The sequence below is a fragment of the Dermacentor variabilis genome, chromosome 7 (assembly GCF_050947875.1).
Source record: "Dermacentor variabilis isolate Ectoservices chromosome 7, ASM5094787v1, whole genome shotgun sequence".
NCBI lineage: Eukaryota > Metazoa > Arthropoda > Arachnida > Ixodida > Ixodidae > Dermacentor > Dermacentor variabilis.
In genome coordinates, this window is record NC_134574.1 from 163,546,592 (window position 1) to 163,569,194 (window position 22,603).

Consider the following 22,603-nt stretch of genomic DNA (forward strand, 5'->3'; position numbering starts at 1 on the left):
AAGAAGTATTCGAGCTATTAAACTGGGAAGGTGTAGGAGTAAGGAGCGATGGCGAATACCTCAGCAACCTTCGGTTTGCTGATGACATTGTTCTATTCAGCAACACTGCGGACGAGTTACAACAAATGATTGAGGACGTTAACACGGAGAGTGTAAGAGTGGGGCTGAAGATTACTATTCAGAAGACAAAGATAATGATGAATAACCGGGAAAGGGAACAAGAGTTCAGGATTGTAAGTCAGCCTCTAGAGTCTGTGAAGGAGTACGTTCATCTAGGTCAACTAGTCACATGGAACCCTGTCCATGAGAAGGAAATTCACAGAAGAATAAAAATGGGTTGGATGGACTGGACTGGAAAATGGACTGGAAGCTTACCGTTATCATTGAAAAGGAAGGTACACAATCGGTGCATTCTACCGGTGCTGACATATGGGGAAGAGACTTGGACACTGACAAAGAAGCTTGAGAACAAGGTAAAGACCGCACAAAGAGCGATGGAACGAAGAATGCTAGGCCTAACTTTAAGAGACAGGAAGAGAGCGGTTTGGACCAGAGAGCAAACGGCTATAGACGATATTCTAATTGCATAGCATAGCAGACGCAGCAACGCGCAATTGTCGCGTTTGGGTTTAGGCCAAGAATGCAATTCTGAAATAGTATTTCCATTTTTTTAGATTGCAGACGTATATATTTGATTTCTTTCTCTCAAAGGAACAGTAACTGAATTGCTGAGAATGTTCTCGGGCCATCAACAAATCAGCCAATAGCTTTTACCGGTCCAGCTCATGCGATGACGCTGCATGACGACACAGCGGAAGCGAGAGCAAGCAATTTCTCACTGCTTCTGACTCGAGATTGTAAATTTGCTGCTGCATACAGTGCAATAATATTTGGCTCACGTTTTCACAGGAGCCTAGTTAACAGAGCGACAACGTTTTCTAACTATGTTCATATTGCATTTAAGGGCCCTTTAAGTACAAGGAAGTGCGAAATTTTGTACAACTGCTCGAAAGAAAGAGTTTGCCTACAAATTGGGATAAGGATCCGCACAAGTCGGTTGTCTTTCCTTTTCATACCTCAACATTCCGGGCGAAAGGGACATCTTCAAGTCAGGAACAAGTCAATGCACGTGACTGTTCGTGTAACTTGTTGAGTTCCATAAGGCTAACTTAAATCACGTGCCAAGGAATAATTAGTGGCTGCTGCGTCTGTTCCTGAGCATGTAATTGAACCACGCATACGACTGTCACGTACAGAATGCGCGGATTTGTCAGCACAACCATTTCATTTGACACCATACACTGTGGCGGCAAGCACTGATAATGCGTATTGTGTCTCTATATTATTGTTTGATGGTATACAAATGATGACGCTGTAAAAGGTGGGAGACCCTCGTCAAGCGCTCCTCGCTTTTAGTCTCACACCTTCCATTAACCATTATTGATGGGAAATAATTATTAATATTATTACTATTATTCCTAAAACCATGAGCTCATCGCGAGGCACGCCGTAGTGGAGGGCTTTTGATTACTTCTGAATAAGTGACGTTCTTTAACGTGCACGCAATGCAGGGTTCACGAGCATTTTTGCGTTTTACCTCCATCGAAATGTGGCCGCAGTGGCCATGATTTGAACCCATGGCCTCGTGCTTAGCACCGGAACACTATAGGCGCTAAAAAATTAAATTATGGGGTTTAACGTGCCAAAACCTCTTTCTGATTATGAGGCGCACCGTAGTGGAAGACTTCGGAAATTTTGACCACCTGGGGTTCTTTAACGTGCACCTAAATCTAAGTACACGCGTGTTTTCGCATATCGCCCCCATCGAAATGCGGCCGCCGCGGCCGAGATTCGATTCCACGACCTCGTGCTCAGCAGCCCAACACCAACTATAGGCGCTAAGCCACCAAGGAGGGTCTAACTGCCTGACGTCTATTTGAATAGTGCTTGAGACCTGTGCTGCATTTAACCTTAAATGCTTTGAGCGCTGTTTTCTGGCCAAAGAATTTAAACAAGGTATCCCTCTGGTCACCTGTGGTATTATTTGGCTTCTGAGGGACATCGTCTGTGGAAACTACGCTTTGTCGATATATATGTTAGTCTTTATTTATGAGAGCTTTAAACGATTTGAAGGCACCCAAATTTGCCCGTCCGTCGCTTTGCTGTGTTATATTTAAAAAAAATAATCGCAAGTATACCTTCGATAGGCCTATGTGCCCATGCAGTAAGATAGAAATATTACTGATCGTTGAGCGCATGTTATGGAAATCAAATGACACGGACACACTGTCCATTTATTTTAGGCTAATAGCGCATAACACAAAACTTTTTGAATAAGACAGCGACCTTACAGAGTGCGTACTGTATACTGAGAGGCGGAGTCCCAACAGCTCAAGTTCCTTACTGTTAAAGGGGATAACTCTTGCCTGTTTCGCCTGTTTTTGTAGTCGACGGTCGGTTGCCTGACTTGCGATCCAAAGGCACCGAGGGAAAGGGTGCGTGTTCGCGAGCAGTCAAGCTGCAGAGAGGGGCGGGCGGAGGGCGGACTTTCGCGTGTGGTCTTTGTGGTGTGAAGGTCTCCGCTCGGCGAGTATGGTCCTTCTCTTCGCCCGCTGTCGTGCCATGATGGATCAAGCAGCTGCAGTAGAGAAACGTACGTACGTACGTACGTACGGTCGGTCGGTCGGTCGCTCGTTCGTTCGTTCGTTCGTTCGTTCGTTCGTTCGTTCGTTCGCTCGTTCGCTCGTTCGCTCGTTCGCTCGTTTCGTTTCGTTTCGTTTCGTTTCGTTTCGTTTCGTTTCGTTCGTTCGTTCGTTCGTTCGTTCGTTCGTTCGTTCGTTCGTTCGTTCGTTCGTTCGTTCGTTCGTTCGTTGTATTCGCTTGCATTGACCATCATCGTGCATGACTACTGGAGAATTTTGTTCTTCTGGTGTGCAGTGCAGCACTATCTGCACACAGTGCAGGCGACGTGAAATATCCCTCCTGCGGTATTTCACGAGGAGCAGGTAAGAAGAACACCAGGTAAGAAGAAAGGGAACGAGATGTACATCAAGCAGAAAATAATGACAAAACAAAATTCTGTAACACTTAGTGGCGTTGAAAACCACAATTCCTTATGTCTTGTTTTTTTTTTAGAAAGCCAGCCTCCTTGGCGCACTACGATAAGTCAATAGCTGCAAGAAGTGCGTCGTTTCTTGTCGTAAGGCTATGAAAGATATTACCTTAAAATGGCGGCTGCCACAAAAATTTAAGTTGCGAGGAAAAAAGCCACGATACATCCTGGATAGTTCGAAATAAATCATTTACAAATGACTGCGAACGAAGGACAAAATAAACGCCGCGTCGACAACATTCAAGAGGCAAAACGTCTTCGAGGAGGAGACCATATCAAGACGGCAAAACGCGATGGAAAGTTAATCCCGCGCAGCTATATCTATGACGATGACAAGCCGGTACCAGGCCCATGTCTTCAATTCCTGAGCCACAAGATGCGGCAGTCTACGGAAACGCCGACACAGGTCATAGACTCGAGGAGTTTTTCGACGCGCAGGTGAACTGTCGTCGTGTTTCTATTTACATCCTTCGTCGCCACATGCTCCCAAACGCAGTGAAATTCCATTAACATTCACTATATTTCTGCTAACCATCGCCTCGATGTTGCCCTTTGTTGTACATTGTCCGCAAGTGCGCAAATAGCCGATCGCGGTGGCGGCGTTTGCTGTATTGCTACATTTCAACACGAATAGAGAATCTGAAACATCGGGCCTCTTTGTATTCGCATGAGATATGACCACTTGTTCTCGCACGGCGTGTTGTCTTCGAGTCATGCGAAGCCGATCCTGTCAAGCTGGCCAGAAGGCGAGAGGACTAAATTGAAAGAGAAAAAGTCAAAGCTGCCGCAGTAGCATTGTGTCTTGGTAAATAGCAACGCTGGCTCTCTTCTTAGCTGAAGCTTTTTTTGCGCAAGCAGCGGTTACAACATAGCGTGCGTTCGCTCGATGTGCGTGAAGCTTGCTGGCAAATGTGTCATCTGGGATGCCGATTTTGGTTGCGTAGGAAAGAATGAAATTAGCCTTAGTTACCGTCATATTAATTGTGGTCGTGATTATAGTCACGGAAGTGGAGCTCGTTAAAGCAAGAAGTAAGTAAATCTTAATCTCAAAGTCTTTTCGCGCATGTTGTCACAAGGAGACCAAGAAACACGGTGAATCAACCTTTTCTCTCCTAGCACTAATGTCATGGCCATGGGAATTTTCGGCAAAGCCTAAATAAAGGTACATTTAGGCAAACGTAAAAGCTGCAAATATTCAACACGTTTACGATCCCTAAAAAAATTGGTGGTTACAGCAGTCTACGCGTGTGCTCACACAACAAAGCCTGTGGACAAGTGGATAGACTAATATTTTTTACAGGCACAGCTACTAACTCGCGACTGAGAGTGGGGGTGGGAAGCCTTCATCAGCGTGTTTCTTGTTGTCGCTTCCTGGCCACCCTTGAGCTCCACTTGACTCAGCTTCGGTGATCTGACATCAGAGAGTGCTGAGCGTGACAAGATGGTGTCGTCCATCGCCTCCGATATTTCGCGCGCTTGCAGGTTTTGCTCCGACCGTCCCATTCGTCGCGCTCCCCAGCAAAAAAAGAAACAAAGAGGAATCAGGCGTGCGCGCCAGTCTGTCCCGACGTGGCGCTGTTAGCCGAGGGCAGAATGGCTTCAGAATCGATGTTCGTCTTGATGATAACTTATTTGTCCTTACTCAATGAATCTAAATATCAAGAGTGGAACGCAGACTATTATATGTGGCCTTTTTAGACATTGCAGGAGCGTAGTCAGCAACATTATAAGGGATATTCTGGAAGGGGAAGGAATTGGGCCCCGATTGTATACATCTTCTGAGTGAGATTCACCAAGAAAATACCGTTTGCGTTGAATAGGAAGGGATGAGGAGCGAGGAGAAAGTTTATATCAAAGAGGAACTGAGGCAAGGGTACCCTTTATCCTCACTGTTGTTTATGATGTACATGGTGAGGATGGAAAGGGCGGTAAAGGGAAGTATTTTCGGGTTTAATCTCTCATACAAACGAGCGGGTACAGTAGTAGGAGCAGCAGCTTCCAGGCTTGTTTTATGCGGACGATATTGTGCTGCTAGCTAATAAGCAAAGTGATACGTAACGTCTGGCTAATATCTTTGGACAAGAAGGCGAGAATTTAGGTCTGAAATTTAGCTTTAAAAATAAGGTGTTATGGCATTCAATGAAAACAGTGAACAGACAGTCCCAATACAGGGTCAGGAAATACCTCGGGTGAACGAATATAAATACCTTGGTATATGGATAAACGAAGGCAATAGAGATATGGAAGCGCAGGAAAAAGAAATAACAGGAAAGTGGAAGAGAAAAGCGGCCAATGCGAAAAACAGAGCGCTCTGGGGATACAATAAGCACGAGGTGCTCCGCGGTATGTAGAATGATGTAACGGTTCCCGGACTTACATTTTGAAATGTCCTTGTTTCCTTGAAATCAGGGGTACAATAAGGACTCGACGGCAACCAAAGGTCAGTGGGACGCCTCGCATTGGGCGCTTACGGGAAGACTACAAATGAAGCTGTGCAGGGGGATATGGACTGGACAAATTTTGAAATTAGCGAAGGTCACAGTAAAACTGATTACGAGAATGACCGAGGATTATAGAAGAAAGTAAATGGGCTGGGCGAGTGCTCATATATTTGTACAGGGCAAACATTCATTGTCAGCGGAGGAAAAGAACCAGGAAGCTTACCAACCAGTATGCGATCGGTATGGTGAGCAACATAGAAACAAAGAACGTCAAGCAGGAAGTTAGAGGGCCTGAGATAATCTCATAGGTTGCGCCGGGGAATGAAACCTGCCATGAGTAACTACATACGGGAAAAAAAAACGAAATCAAGGATGAAACAATTTATGGCAACTCAAAGGGAAGCTCATTACTTTTCGAAGCCAGATCAGTATGCGTTAGAACACGCGCTTACGTATAAAGCGAGATACGACAAGGAAGAAGAAGCACGTGCTTGCTGCGGTAAAGCTAGGGAAACGGTGAATGTGAAGATATCTGCCCAGCGGTCTATTTAGGCACCTCTGGCCTCCTTGGAGCCCTTGGGTTCAGCGAGAGCAGGGGGAAGGTAAGCATGTCGTCAACAGTGATTAGTAAGAGGCCATTGGAATACTGGGGCAAGTATGGAAACGAAAAACAACGGAGGCGTATAAAAACAAAGTTTCCTATAGAGGTTCAGAATTTTTGGTGATGGGAATTCTTCGTGGGGTTTTTCTTTTTTCATTTTTTTTCGTCTTTAAACATAGGTAGGGCATAAGGCAATACAGTAACAAGAGCTTGGTGGGGCAATCCACTGCCCCGTTCCAAAGGGGACGCTCATAGCATCCATCCATCCATCCATCCTTCCGTCCGTCCGTCCGTCCGTCCAGATGAAATCCCTTTATTCTGGAAAGTAGCGACACTCTTTGATCTTTGCCGCTACACCCTCACTCACACAGCTGTCCTCCTTTCTTCTTCCTCGTTGTCGCCGCGCCGGCGCTTCCCACATGCTGATTGGCTGCAGCGCACGGAATCGCCCTATCAGCTGACCCTCATGTCAAATAGATTTCATGAAACTTGTTTTAGCTATTTTTACTTTCTTCCGGCCGTCATTCGCCTGCCACGTGTTGATCGTGCTGGCACGGCGCACGTGCGTTTGGCAAGTGAGCTTCGTTCGCGGGAAAAACCCCCTGGCTGCTGCGCTTTTCAATGCAGCAGCAGGCCGGAAAGAGGACTAGCGTTGTTTGCGATTCCCCAAGAAAAACGGGTCGTCGTGCGGGGTTAACCATTGCAGCGCAACATTGGGGAAAAAGACTCCGCCCCTTCTAAGCACGCCGTTCTTCGCGACGGAAGTACTGTACTTCTCTTAATACTTGTGGGCAATGTTGCACGAAGATTTGATAATTTTTGCAAGCCACACAGTGTAGTGGTGCACTGCTGCCACGCCCGATTTCCAACAGAACGCGCACGAGGGTATCGGCGGCGAACCTGTCGGACGGCATTTTAAGCAGTACCAGAGGTTGTTCGCGGCGAAGTCTTCTTCTCGAGAACGAACTATAAACTGTCCGCCCGGCGTCGATGGCGACCTGCGGCTTCTACTGTTCTCTGCACAGTGGTCTGCTGAGCCTGACGTCGCCTGGTTGCAGCCACACGCGTAGGTCTACGAGTCACGTCTTCAGCGGCGGTGCGTACCTTGGGAGGGGGTGCCATAACGCAACGCGTTGCGAAGAGGTAACACGGGTAGCGACACTACGCGGCGATTATTTCACATCCTCTGGTGCGTGTCACGATACGATGCAAGTGGAAACTCATGGGTCAAAAGCACACTGTCTGCAGGCGCAGTTACAAGAACAGACTAATACCGAGCGCTAGTCACTTCTTTGAGTTGAGTGGTTGTAGGCTACTGGTGGGATTAGCCTTGCAGTAGCAATCGGCAATTGCTCCACCGTAGCAACACCTAAAATACATAAATCATATAAATCAGACACAGACCTCACAACTACACATAGTCACTCCTAAGGTCACCATTTGGAGGCCAAATCCGTGTCCTGCAGGTAAATTAAAAGAAGGCGAGAAACCTACTTCCTATCTAACTGGTTCCCGCGCGGGAAAACAATGTCCTGAAGAGAACTGTGGGGAATTCCTGTCTTTTTGAGGGACCCGAATAACACGCTCCTTTCCGCGTTATACAGAGTACAGCACATAAGGTAATGTTATATGTCATCGCACACACCACACGTTGAACATAATGGAGACAATGCCAGGCCAGTCTTACACATCCACGCAGGGGTACGAGCAGAGACCGTGCGAATGCGGAGCAGTAAAGTGGCTTGGTTTCTTTTGATACCCGTAGTCACACATGGCTTGTGAGGTGAGCTCCACAAAGAGCTGAAGTGGCACGACACCGCTTCTCTGAAGAGTCTCTTGTCCTCTTGAGGCGCTTTTCTCAGAGGATTCCCAGACAGCACTCTATGGGCGAGGCTGTCCGCCATCTCGTTGCCTATGATACCTATGTGCGAGGGCACCCATTGGAATCATATGGAGAAGCCTTTGATATGGAGATTGTGCACCGAGCGTAGGGAGCTCAGACATAAAGCATCAGTAGGGAACCCATGCTCTAACCTTTGAAGGGCGGATTTCGAATCTGTGAGAATGACAATGGGTTGAGGCGTACAAAACCGTAGCTTCTTTAGAGCTGCCTCAATGGCAACGCTTTCGGCCGTTGTGTAGGACACGACTGCAGTGAAGCGAACCGACCAATCATACTTCAAAGAGGGAATGTGAAAAGCAGCTGCGCTAGATCCTCTGACCTTGTCCACAGAGCCATCAGTAAAAATTTGAAGATGACTTGCATATTCAATTTCAAGATGTTCCAGTATGAGCGAACGCGTTGCCGCCAAAGGCGAACTGCGCTTAGCACGAACGTGAGGAATTGTCAACGAACAATCGAGGCTCGCGAAAGACCAAGGTGGTTTCAACCTCTTAGTACGACCTCTAGCGTCAAGACCTAGGTAAACAAGGGTATTAAGGGCCAAGTGCGCTCGGGACTCGGATCTTTTTTGAAGGCTCTGTAGAAGGGCTGGACCGGCTATCGTCTGTTTAAGGCGGCGAATTTGCATCAATAACCTTTGTGAAGCGACTAGGCTAAGAGGTCTCGATAGAGACTCATAAAGTACTGCATTGTTAGGAGCAGTCTGCGGAACGCCAAGAGCCCTCCTTAGGCCCTTTCTGTGCAAAACCTCAAGTCGTTCCAGCTGTGATAGTGAGGGGGAAATTAAAGGGAGCCGGTACATTATTCGACTCGTCACTAGTACATCGTGCAGCCTGATCATTGAAGAAGGGTGATTTCCCCATTGCTGACTTGCAACTCTACGGATCACATTAAGACGCGGAGATAGTGATGTCACAATAGAGTCCACAGCTCGTCGCCACTGTAGACGGTAGTCAATAATGACTCCCAAAAAGCGCTTGTGCTTCAATTGACGAAGGTAAGATTGATGAAGGTCTATCTTCAGCTGCGCATACCGTCTTCCTCTACCTGGAAACATGATGAAGCCAGATTTTTCCACCGAGAGAGCCAACCCTACACCTTGAAGGTAATTTTGAACTGAAAGTAATGCCTGTCGAGCTATTAGAGCTAAACGCTTGTGTTGACATCCGCTTAACCAAATACAAATGTCGTCCGCATATATCCACATATGGATATGCCTGCAATGTTGTTGCACTTCAACGGGAAGACCAGCCATTACATTAAACAGCGTCGGGGAAAGAACACTTCCCTGAGGTACACCTCGCGATACCGCCCTTTCGGTGCTTATGGTACTTCCTAACCGCACTTGAATTTTACGTTCACTGATAAGTGAGTGAATTAATCGCAGAAGATAACCCTGTACGCCTATGTCCATCAATCTATTTAGTATTGATCTCTGAAGGACGCTATCATAAGCCTTTGATACGTCTAGGAAAATAGCTAGTGTTGAGAGGCCGAAAGCTCTTTGATGTTCAATGTGGCTTATCAAGTCCAATACGCTATCTTGCGCGCTTAAACCTGTGCGGAATCCAGTCATGCACGTTGGCAGAGCCCTTCTATCTTCGAGCCACCATGATAAACGCTTACTTGCCAGCTTCTCCTTGAGCTTAGCCACACCCGACGTCAATGATACAGGACGATATGAGGCCAAGTCTGTCATTTCTTTGCCGGGTTTCAGCACTGGGACAACACAAGCCACCTCCCATGAACGAGGAACGTCGCGAGTCTCCCATACTCGGTTGAGAAAGCTTAGGAACATCTTCCGGTGTTCTAGAGGTAGGTTCTGCATCATCTGGTTGGTAATGCGGTCAGGACCTGGTGCACATCGACGCCGCAGGCTGCTGAGTGCTGTCTGTAACTCTCGAAGTGTGAACGGGGCGTCCGTAACAGGCGTAGATGTTGCAGGCCGAGCACAAGGATAAATTCCTGAGCTTGCACGTGCAAATGCATCTGCAAATTCCTCTGCCAAAGAAGCGAGAGGTTTCTGCTTGAGCAGTGCAAGCGCTTCGAAAGGCTTACTAGGACGAGAATCAGCAGCAAGGCTACCAATGACTCGCCAAATTCTCGTCATCGGTGAAAAAACAGACAAGCTGGCGCAGAAGGACGCCCACTGTGACCTACAGAGCTTGTTCGTATGGCGACGAATGGGAGAGTTAAACTTGTTGAAGGTCGTCTTCAAGGATCTGTCGTCCTTCTTCCGCATCAGTTGTCGCTCCGTCCTTCTGCGCGCTGCGCAAAGGTTCCCGAGTTTTAAAATCCGGAATCGGAAAATGATTAGGCAACTTGACCGCCGTGGTAGCAGCCATCTTACCATAAATCATTCTATCACATCTCCAGACACACTTGCAAGCTGCTCCCTGTATTTGTCCCAATTAACAACATGGCTCCTTTTAGTGCCGCGCGTATGGAAACCGGCAGTGAACACTAAAATTGGATAGTGATCACTTCCCATGCGATCAGGTGCAGTTGACCACTTTACACGGACGTCAGGTGAATGCAGAGTTAGGTCTATAGATGTGGCTGAGGCTGGAGGCCGGAAGAAAGTGGGACTTCCGTCATTGGCCACGCACAGGTCTAAACTGTCGATAACTTCTACAAGTTTGCGTCCGCGGGAGTCTGTGTTCCTGTCACCCCAGACCGAGTGACGGGCGTTGAAGTCACCGCAGATAATTCGGGGCGCTGGGCAACGGTCACAAATTTGCTGGAGAAACAAATCCATTGCTACCTTCTTCCGCGGAGACACGTACACGGATGCAACAGAAAGAGTTCGGAAGCCAAGCCGTATCTTCACAGCCGCTACCTCAATACTATCGGTGCAGAGATCGGTGACGTTCACAGCCACATGAGGAATCTCTCTTCGTATATAAAGGGCGGTAATACCTGTGGGAAGTGACTTTACGCTGCAATTCTTGTGCGCTACATATCCAGTCAAAGATCTCCCCCTTGGTAGGCCAGCCTCCGAGAGGGCCAATACTGGAACACAAGTTTCTTTCAAAAATAATTTCAGTTCCGCTAATCGACTTATAATACCAGCGCAGTTACATTGCATAATAAACGGCACTTTTCGGTGATTTTTGGTTGCACGAGGTTGGAGAAAACTAGCCATATTATAAGGCAAAGTTCGCTGCGAAGGCGGTAATCATGGACTCAAAGGAAATAACGAGATGTAGAAAGTTCTTCAGGGTGCCAGTCTGCATCGCTTGAACATATGAGCGGAGGACTTCATACAAAACTCGCAGAAGGTCGGACAGATCCTGATTTTTGAGCTCCTTATTTTGCTGGACGCACTGCCTCACCACGTCAACGAAAGATGCGGACTGGGACTCATTCTTGGCCGCTGCAGCTGGTTTCTTCGTCTCTTTTGACGCAAGGGAATGTCCTCCTTGTCTTCGAGTCTGGTTGTGATCTGGTCGCTGTGGAACTTGGACACTTTTGGCTGAAGCAGATCGAACAACCGACTCACCCACAGAGGACTTGCCGTCTTGCTAGGGTCAGGTCGCTCACTGACGTTGCTTGTTACCAAGCCACGAACTTCCGACTCTAACGCAGGGAACTCAACTTCCGACTCTAACGCAGGGAACTTGTCCCTTCCAGGTATCGGTTTCTCAGTAGCTCGTGGTTTGGGACCATTAATGAAGGACACTCGACGGTGTAAGGCGCTTACACGGAAGGGGCAGCCATCGAAGCTCCCTGGATGGTCACCCCCACAATTAGCTCAAGCAAGATCTGCCTTGCAGGCTTTGTAATCGTTGGCGCCACCACATCGTTTGCAACGTTGATCTTTGATGCAAACTTTGGCTACATGCCCAAAGCGTTGGCACTTAAAGCATCGGGGAGGAGTTTCAACGAATTCTTTGACTGTATGCTTGGTAAAACCGAGGTCAATTTTCTCTGGGCGCTCGGTGTTGGGAGCAAACGTTAGCACAACAGAGTTAGTAGGCTTCGCTGCCCATTCTTTTTCTGGATTCTCCACCCGGCGCATCATACGTTTCACGTGCAAAACACCTTGCGGTTTCAAGTAGTCAAGAAGGTCGCCTTCTGAATACCACACTGGTACTCCCCTAATAACACATGTGTTCGTCATGTAGGAGTGGGACAATCGGGCTTTAACTCTCATGTCAGCAATCTGAGAGCACCGGAGAAGAACGTCAACTTGCTCTTCCGTTGCGATATCTAGATGAAGAGCACCTTGCGTTGTGAAGCGACTGCGAATCGGAGCAGATCCCAGCAGCACTTTAATGACTTCGAAGAGCCTGATAGGGTTCTGCTCTCTCAAATCAGCACCTTTCTCTGTTAGTAAAACTATCACTGGGATTCCGACCATTCTTTGCTTCCAATGACTCACCACCTTGAATCCGTCGCTGTCCACTTCCGCCATATCAGCCACTTCCTCGTCAGGGTCGACGATAGTTGAGTCGTCCCCACTTAGCGATGATGACGCACTGGACTGCTGATCGTCCCTGATGATTGGCAGCTCCACGCCTTGCGGGGCCATGGCCGCCTCCGCCACGCTGGCTTCCTTCGGATGGCGCTGTCCATTTAAAGATGCCGGCGCTGGAGCAGCCGTACCCTTTCCATAGGGACAGTACCGCTATGTTTCTTCTAAATGGCGTTGTGTTGTCGTCTTTTCGTCATGATCCTTGCCGTAATACAGACGCCGAGTTCTCCTCCTTTTAGAAGGGTGCATCGTCCCAATGTGAAAGTTGAGCGTGTGCGTGCATGAAACATTAAACAGCGAATTGCTGAGATAAGTGTGACTTTACACGCACCCCAATATGTAACAGCTATGCAAAGTGAGTACGTGTCGACGCTACTCGTCACGCCTGTGACATCGCGTGACTTCTCGCGTGCTTGGAGACAGCTGCGATGGACACCGCACACCAGTGGCGGCGGCGGACACCATCCCCAATCGAAACGGCTATTAGAATGAGTCCGTTACAGCATATAACACTGTAATAATGAGGGCGAATTAAAGCATAGTGTAAAACAGACTATCCCTAATTGTTATCCAAATGCAAACGAGTCTTCGCGTCATGCCTTCCTCCAATTGGTCGCTGTGCATCGAAACACAACGATTAGCAGAAAAAAAGAAGAACCACTGTTCTGCCCATAATTTGAAACAGTGACACCATAGCTGGTATAGTATTATAGGCAGTAAGTCTTGCACTGTTTTGTCTGTTATCTGTTCGATTAGACAATAATAGTCGGGCACGAACAAGCTGCTTTTCGACGAGAACAAAAACTTTGTTCAACGTCGACTCTAGTCCAACCGGTCTTTTCCATTGGAGGGTGGCGTTTACCATTCGCAAAAAAGAGGACTGGTGCGCTATTTTCCTTTCCTAACCGTGTTTTTCGCTTCTTGCCGTTACCTTCGTTTAAGATCTATCAGCCCGGTGATTATTTATACATAGATCAGTAGCATGGCATGGCCTCAGCCAATCATTGCCTTCTTAGGCGCATCCTTCATTTCTGCTGTACCATCGGCCGCAGGGCAATAATATGGGCCGTAAGTCTAAACAGCGTATTTTTTTTTAGTCGCACGAGCATCGAGTGACACTTTTGTTTTATTGCGCAGCACTGACGGTTCGCCTCCTGAGACGACCGGGGACGAAATTCAACATAAACCAGAAAGAAATAGAAAAAATAGTACTGTACAAAATTAATGAGTTACATTATAGATATATAAGCGCATAAGGTTACTTACAGGTTGAGTTACTGAAGTGTCTGGAATAATTAGTAATAATTGGAAATCACTGATTACCGTACACCAAAGAGCAGAGTCGTAGACTTCAGAGATCCGCCACGTGAGCACAACTTCGGCGAAATTCCTGGAAACGCAGAAGTTGAAAGCAGAAGTAATGACATAACTAATGACGCCACACAAGAGAAGGTGCCATGATATTTACCCGGCTAAATAATGTAAAACAGTTGCCTGTTATAGACTGAACATCTGCCTAGCCGAGCGGATGTGACGTCACTCCCTCCTCTCGCTTCGCCTCACCCGGCACTAACCTGCTCGCTCGCAACAGCTGCGCGCGCGCGCTCGTTACATGCTCTGACGTCAGCACCAGAAACACGCCTAAAGTGCGCTTCGTGCACCGCTCGCTGGGGGGCTACGTCCCGCCAGAGGCATGCTGTGCGCTTCCTCCTCGCCCTCCTTTGTACCTCGCCCGCATATTGCGCCAGGAAAAAGTAATTCGCTCGTTTAACCTAAAGAACACCAACGCCGAGGTGCGGATGCCACTACGAGACACGTAAGTCAAAGATTAGGGCCGCCTACCATTTTTTTAAGACCAAACATAACTTTTAAAAATTGTCTGTGGCGGATAGCTATAATTCTAGTCTTGAATTGAATTCTGGGTTCTCACGTGTCAAAACGAAGATTCCGTTATGACGCACGCCGTAGTGAGGGACTCTGGATTAATTTTGACCACGAGGGGATCGTTAACGTGCACCTGAATTTCAGTGCAGGGTTGTCTTCGCATTTCGCCCCCTCGAAATGCGGCCGCCACGGCTGGTATTCAATCCCGCGACCTCATTGCTTAGCAGCGCCACATCATGACCGCTGAGCCACCGCGGCCGGAACTGTAGTCTTCGAGCTCAATTACTCGAGAAGGGGTACATCACTTGAACTAGAAATCGTAACGCATAGTGTAATAATTACAAAACATTCACTAATTTACTTTCTAGCTCCTTACTTTACGGCTCGTATTGCAATTTACAAATCGTACCGGGTGAGCTTGCAAGGCACAACCACTTGGAATGACTTGAAAGAAATGCAGAGGTTTCCATCTATGCGCCGGGAAACTTTCTGTAAAAGTGCACTACTGTCCCATTTAATTGTCTTTACCAAGCCGCTGTTTAATGCACTGAAGCACGAAAGTAACTGGAATGCCAATGTATTCCATCCGATACTATGGAAAATGTCACGAAATTGGTGCCAATCTGAAAGACTGTACCAAGTGAATATGCCTTGCCAATCCAACGGCTACAATTCGTGAAGTAAAATGTCTTCAGTAACTTAATTTAATAAAAATATTTAAAAATTTTTTGGGATAGTTATCTACTATGTACCTTTCAATTTATCGTACTAGTATTGCTCGCCTTTTCGTGGTTGCGAACTCAAAGACTAGAATTTGCTACCTGCCGCGGGATATTTCTTGGAATTCTGTATGGTCTAAAATAAAAGCACCCCTACGTGGAAGCTACATAAACGTTTAACCACATTCGCGTGGCCAGTGTCGAACTCCATAGATTTAAACCATGAATGGAACTAGTTCCAGTGTGTTCTAGTGGTCTCTCAAGAAATACTACTATTCTTCATGTTAAGAAAAACATTTCTTTTCAGGTCGCAACTAATGAGTCTTTAAGCGTGATGTTAATTTGAGGCTGATTATTGCCCTTTGACGTGCTTGGACTTGCTGCTGCGCTATTGAAGCATTCGAGAAATTGTTGGAAGCATCGAAATGTTAGTAGAGGTTTCAATAAACACCGTTACAATTCTCTCAATTACCATAAGACATAAGGAAAAAAAATGTAGCAAATATAAATAATCATTAGTAATACGCGACGTTTTTAAATCTAAGGCTTTACCCATGTCACATTTGCTTACTCTTACTTTCTTCTTTTGGTCATTTCTAATGCATAGATCAGTCCCTGACTTTAAACCTCCTTGAGCAGCTGGCACATTGGAATACAGAGTTCCCAGAACGTGTGTATATAATGATACACTTGACAAGCGACGAAACCGAGCCTTCGAAGACGCGTACACAAGAGCAGAGAAAAGACAACCGCATATGCTCTTCTCTCCTCTCGTGCGCGCGTCTTCGAAGGCTGGTTTTCGTCGTTTGTCAACGTATGTGCCAAAAGGCCCAGCGCCAGACTCTTCTACCTAATGATGCACGTTGCCAGCTGCCGCAATCCACACGAAAGAGTCTGTAGCGGCGCTACAATTGGTTACGCGGCCGCCGAAGAAAAAGGAGCAATTTGCGCACAACTGGACACAGAGAAAGAGAGAGCGAGCGTGATTTGTTATGAGAGAAAAGCTGAGAGCTAGGCTTGAGCTATAGTACTGTGTTCTAGCCTGCCGCTAAGCGTTGGGGCAGGGGAAAAGGGAAACAAAAGGAAAATGAGAAAGCGAAGAAGTTGGCGACACGAAAAGAAAACACGGAGAAAATACAACAGCACGCTGAGTCTGCGTGGTTGCATTCACCTGTCGCTGCCCGGGACCGTCATCCCCACGGCTAGCAGGCTCCACAAAATCGTGACCTCGGCGAGTACCTCTCCTCGGTTGCCCCCGCAAGACCTTGAATGTCCGCGCGTATTAAAGACACGGGTGCCTGAAATAAGCGCGGTCAGTATTTTTGCAGAACACTGTAATTGTTTCGTCGAAGTTTAGGAGTTAAGGTTATACCGCAAAAAAAAAAAAATACAAGTAGCTTTTTATTTCAACTGAGGGGTCTAGTAGGGAGGTAAGTATGCCGCCAACGACTAGTGGTATCAATAGCAGATTGCGCACTGATATTGATAAGCGAAGTAGTCGTGATGTCTAATAAACCTGTTTCTGTACCTTTAGGGCGACGAAACAGAGAGGTCCAACCAGGGAACACACGACAGCAGAACCCGTCGCGAAAACCGAGTGAGTAAGCAGCCGCATCGTCAGGAGGGCCGTTCGTGTCCCAACGCCGGACAAGTGCTGCGCAAACTGCTGCCTGAAACGCTAAATATTCGCAATTTCACGTCTTCCCGCAAAGCGAACCCACACGCGCATCCTTGTGTTGAGGTTTGAGGTGAACGCAGAACGAGAACTCCCTTTGAAGCTTCTTGCGCCATGGTATTAATGGTATTTATTGTTGCAGAAGAAGAAATGTGGGATACGTTGGCCAGTAGCCGCCGTGCAACTAACTGATGCATATTTATTTTTCCAGTTATGAGCAAATAATGGACGCGCCCAACGAAATCCATCAGTAAACAAATTTTTATAATTTTATGTTGAACACTATGCCACGGTCAGGCTTTTCCTACCAGTGCAGTCGCCTACTATTCGCTGCGAGATGTAAAAATAGGAGTGCAACTACATGTTCAGGCAACGAAACTGGAAGTCTACCTACGAAGAGAAAATGAACGGCGTATCCTGTAAAAGAGGTATAGTCTAAGTACCTGTTCCCACCTATTTAGGCGGCGAGTTAGAGCTCACCACTTGTACTGAATAGGTTTTTCAGTGTTTACTATATTCACAGTTACCTGCAAATTCCTGTTATTTCAGTTTCCCAGCGCCAAAGAAATATCGTTGCATATCTGGTCCTGCGTGTACATGTTTCTTGCATCCTCGCTTATTTTGCGTTGGGTAAATTTGCAGTATTATTTCAAGTGTGGTCGAAGCAATGCCCTCTAAACATGTGCGGCAGAAACTGCAGAATTTCGAAAACGTGCGCGTTCAGGCAAGTACTTCCCGTGGTCGAAAGCACTCAACCTATTAGACCTTCTATAAACTGTTTCAGCTCAGACCTGCCTGAATGCAATTCCATAAAAAAAGCAAAAAAAGCAAAAAAAGCAAGCCCATATATAGCAACGCTGCGGTGGCACCCGACACAGTTGTATATGCACAACCCCTTTCTTTAAGCGCGGTATCTCATGCGAAGACTTTGACCAAGATCATGCATCCGTACGATGTTCGTAAGCATAATACAATTAACATGTGCATTTACATGAATTTTAGGGGGACCAAGACACCCCGTCCGAAAGCCTGGGTCTCAACAAAGGGGTGAGTATAGTGAAGCCAGCTCGTGTCGAGAAGACTCGACAAGCAATAAATTCTACTGCGTATAGATCTGCGAACAAAATTAGATAATGTAGTCTTGCTTTTGATTGTAGTCTTGATTTTGGTGTAGTCTTGCAATGATTCGACGATCATTGCACCCATGTCCCTTATCTTTGTCCAACGAACAAGCGATCCAGTGAACAGGAAGAGAAAGGAAAAAAATTATTGACGGTGACATTGACCCCGTCGTCTGTAGTGTTTTCTAGCTTACATAGAGCTTACATGGAGCTTACATAGAGCCTACTGTCGTGGAAGGATCAGGTGATTGGCCCTGAACGTAGTGAATGCGTGCCACAAAAGAGGCACATGGCGTAGGGCGTGAAATGTCGGCTTGAGTGGCCCAGCTCCATTACGTGCAGGAAAAGCAGCATAAAAGGTGGTCACGGGTAGACATGTGGGGGCATGAAAGCACAAGCGGGTGATACCCGTAGCTGTCGAGAAAGCTGAGATGCTGTTCACAGACCTGACGGGTGATGAATAGGGCCCCATGGACTTCGAGGTGTAATTACGAAAATAATGAGCAATGCTGCATGATACAAAAACAGTCTCGGTAGACGAGTTAAGCACGTTACATAACGCAAATCAGAGGATAAATTGGAAGTGATTATGAACGCATTATCTGAAAGCTCGCGGCGATGGTTAGTCGCCATTGAGTAACAAGCCGAGTCTCTATCCAAGTGTGCTGCAAGAATATGAGGGATGCTGTTCAAGCGGCTCCTAGAAGCTGAACGCTGCCTTGTCGATGCGTACAGAAAGCAGCGAAGTCTGTCGTTTTTACAACGGAGCTGCTGTACGCCAGGTTCTGGCGGTTTGTGCGCGTAGACGAAACCGATGGCGGCCGCCCCAGAGCTAGAAGAGCTAAAGCATAAAGCAAAAGCGTATCACCGGGTATGACCCAGCTGCGTTTAATCGCGAGAGGTGTTAAAACTTATTGCGATGAAAAAAAATATAATAATAATATATGGGGTTTCACGTGCCAAAACCACTTTCTGATTATGAGGCACGCCGTAGTGGGGGTCTCCGGAAATTTTGACAACCTGGGGTTCTTTAACGTGCACCTAAATCTAAGTACACGGGTGTTTTCGCATTTCGCCCCCATCGAAATGCGGCCGCCGTGGCCGGCATTCGATCCCGCGACCTCGTGCTCAGCAGCCTAACACCATAGCCACTGAGCAACCACGGCGGGTGAAAAAAAAAATATCGTCATACAAAAGTGAAACTGGAATAGACACTGTTTAGTGCGGATTGCGGTTTGACGTCACGGGGTCTATATATGCAAACCACGCAACCTTTTCTCGGTTCCCTTCCACCTGCACAAGGGGCAGGTCGCGTGCGGTGAGGGCTGCGCAAGAACAGCACGCCTACGAAGAACACCGTCGTGAACGGAAGCGGCAATGTGCGCGGCGACTGCCGGAGGCACGCAATACGGACGAAAATCGTGCCGCAAACGCCAAGCGTGTGCACCTTTGGTCGGATCACCCCTCCCAGCGTAGTTGTGGGTGATGTCAACATAGAAGTGTCTCGGCCAGACGAGACACGTTTATGAAACACGTCGACAGTGGTTCGCGGCGTTTCTCTTGTAAAGGTTTGGCATTCAATGTTAAACAAACGTTAGTGTGCCCACGGCGCGTCATCGGTCGTGTATAGACCTCGCATTGGCCAGGAGCCTTTCCAGTGTCGCCACAGAGGCACTGGCCACATATCGCAGCGATCATAAAGCGATAGTCACCTTGGTGAACAAAAAGTAAATAAAAAAAAACAGCAATCAAACGAACGTTAAAAGTAAGAAAAGCACTGATTATGCTATTTAATAAAACAACAAGGAAATCGTGAAAAATAAACGAAATTGATTGTGGTATGTGCCTTTAATTTTGAATCAACATATTTAATATCAACACATCAATTACAACATACTATACAGCTCTGCAGGTCAGTAATCCATCTTCACAGAGTGGAATGACTGAATTTTTTTTTGTAACAAAAGATTAACTTTCTGAATGATGCCTAGTCACACGTGATGTACGAGCACCTAGTGGTGTAGTACGAGCTGTTAGTACTGTTTATTTTCTTCAGCTTTGATGCAATCCGCATTCTACACATTGGCGACGTGTTTTCATTATAGCTTCAGCATAGACACCGGTTGTGATCGCCTCTTCTTTTTTTTGTCTTTGCGTAATTGTTGCACTGATGGCTGCATTACAACTCGACCAGTTCTTGCTACTTGTGTATCGTGTTTGTCATGTCTTCATTCAATCTAGAAGGGGAAAGTGCCCGATAAATGCGATATATCTTTTAGATACGCTTTGCGTGCATCGCGACCGTATAAGGCTCCAGTAGACTATGAATCCAACGACAGCTTAGGGATATTAGCTGTGATTGAATGAATATAATGAAGAAAAAGTAAAATTAAAGTGGACGAAAACATAACTTGTCGCCGTTGGGGACCTAACCCACAGCCTTCGCATTACGCGGGCGATGCAGTACCAATTGCGCTACAGCGACTTCCATCAATCTGTCCACTAACTCGTTCTCCTGCATTCGTAGCGAGGGTCTCGAATGTGACAGCCTTGATTGTGGCATACGAGTAGCATTCATTAGCCATGTCCCAGCTAGCCGAAGTTCACGAGTTAATGGACTGACTGATTGCAGTCACTGTAGCACAATGGTAGCGCCTTGCAGAACTAGTGTGAAGGTTGTGGGTTCTGTTCCCACTGGTGACAAGCTTTCTTTTCGTCGATTTTCACGTCGCATTTTCATAGTTAATTTCTACTTTTATATGTCAACCGCAGCTAATTACCCTTATGCTTTACTCGGCTTCCTTGAATTGTGGCTTTATATTGTCGTGATTAACAAAAATTGAGCCCCTCTGTTTCCATTATTCCTCATTCGCATATAATGTACAGGGTGTTTCACGTAATTTGAGCCAAAGCTTCAAGATATGCAAATGCCTCGTAGCTGGATCAAACCAAGGTAATGCTGCTTGCCGTCGCTTGGAGATACTCAGATTATTCCTTGCATTCCGCCTGATTAGATAATTAGTCTTAATTATTCAACTTCTCAATGTGCAACTGGGCATATACGCGTTTTTGGCCAATGTCCAAGAAAGGGTTTGTGCCACTAGGAATGCGATCAAATACGCAAGTAGAACAACAGCAGACAATAAGTGAAGAAGCCGGAAACAGAAACTTGGAGAAGTCCGAGACGGAGAAGGGAAGTCGGCAACAGGAGTAGCCGAGTGTGGAGAAAGAAGCCAAGTGAAAAAAAGAGAAGAAAAAATAAAATAAAAATAAAAGCGACTAAAGTGCGCATTGAACGAGGAGTGTTAAGCTACACGGAACTCAATACGGTATGCACGGGAAGAAAGCTTAATATATAACCGACTTCTGCATGTGCGTGGGATCTGCACATTTTTTTTTTTACCGATTATAAAAAAAATCAGTGAGAGTAAAAAAATAGAGATAATATAGCAGCGTAAAGCAGAGAAGTATTTTGTGCTGAAACACTGAACTGCTATTCCATGCGGGCGTACGTCGTCCTAGCTAAAGCCAGAGTGGCCTGAAAATTCTTCTATCTGTACTACGTTTTCACCGAAATCCACCTGATGGTTTCGATAGTCGCACGAGCGGTGTACCTCACTTGCGCAGCCACCACCTTTAGTTACGAAGCGCTTCTAGGACTCGCTTTTGTTAAGCGCTGCCACCCCAAACAGCGTAGTCGACATACATATATTTATACGTGCAGTGTCAGAGAAAGGTACACATTATCGGACTTAGGGCATGAAGAGAGAGAGAGAGAGAGAGAGAGAGAGAGAGAGAGAGAGAGAGAGAGAGAGAGAGAGAGAGAGAGAGAGAGAGATTGGATTGGTCCAGGAAGGTAGAAGCCTGTCAGGGCCCAACATTTCACGGCGCGTATCCAAGTTTTGCGCAAAAGTACAAGTACCGGAATTTTTTCTCCAGGTTTATTGACCTTTAAAAGGCTCAGCTTAGGTTTATTCTGCTTAAATTAATCTTTAATTAGACATGAAAGAAATAGAAGAAGATATGAACGGCCGACATCGTCATCGAAGATAGAAGTTTCTGCGAAGCCACCGCGGTTGCTTAGTGGCTATGACGTTGGGCGGCTAAGCACGAGGTCGCGGGATCGAATCCCGGCAGAGTGAAGCAGACACGGCTTATATTCTTCCAGGCAGTCAGCGCAGACCCAACAGGCCGCACAAACCACCTCGCTCGAAGAAACCAGGAAAAGCGGGTGAGTACTGCTAAACCAGCTGCGATCAAATGCAATTTCTTCGTAAGAAGAATTGGCTGAGACGATAATAGCGAGGCCAAGCGTCTGTGTGGCGCATGGGTCATAATGGGAAGTCTGCCTGACTGGGCAAGCAGGCCAGCAAAAGAGAGCTCAAAGGTTACAAGCGAGACCAGTGGTGCACGCCTCAAATTCTTGTCATTCTGGCTGGCTTAGTCTCTCAATTGAATTAATCGTGAATGAAAAACTGGACAGTTAATCAAATATCTGAAACAACCACAACTAAACGCTGATTATTAAAGGAAGAAAGGAAATGTACAGAACTATATAGAGCTAGCTTATAAATACACTAATTGACTTGGATGGTCAAGTACAAAAGAAAGGTACTCGCTTTGACATTCAAATATCGGAAGCGCACTCGCGCTTCCGTGGAAGAGTTTCT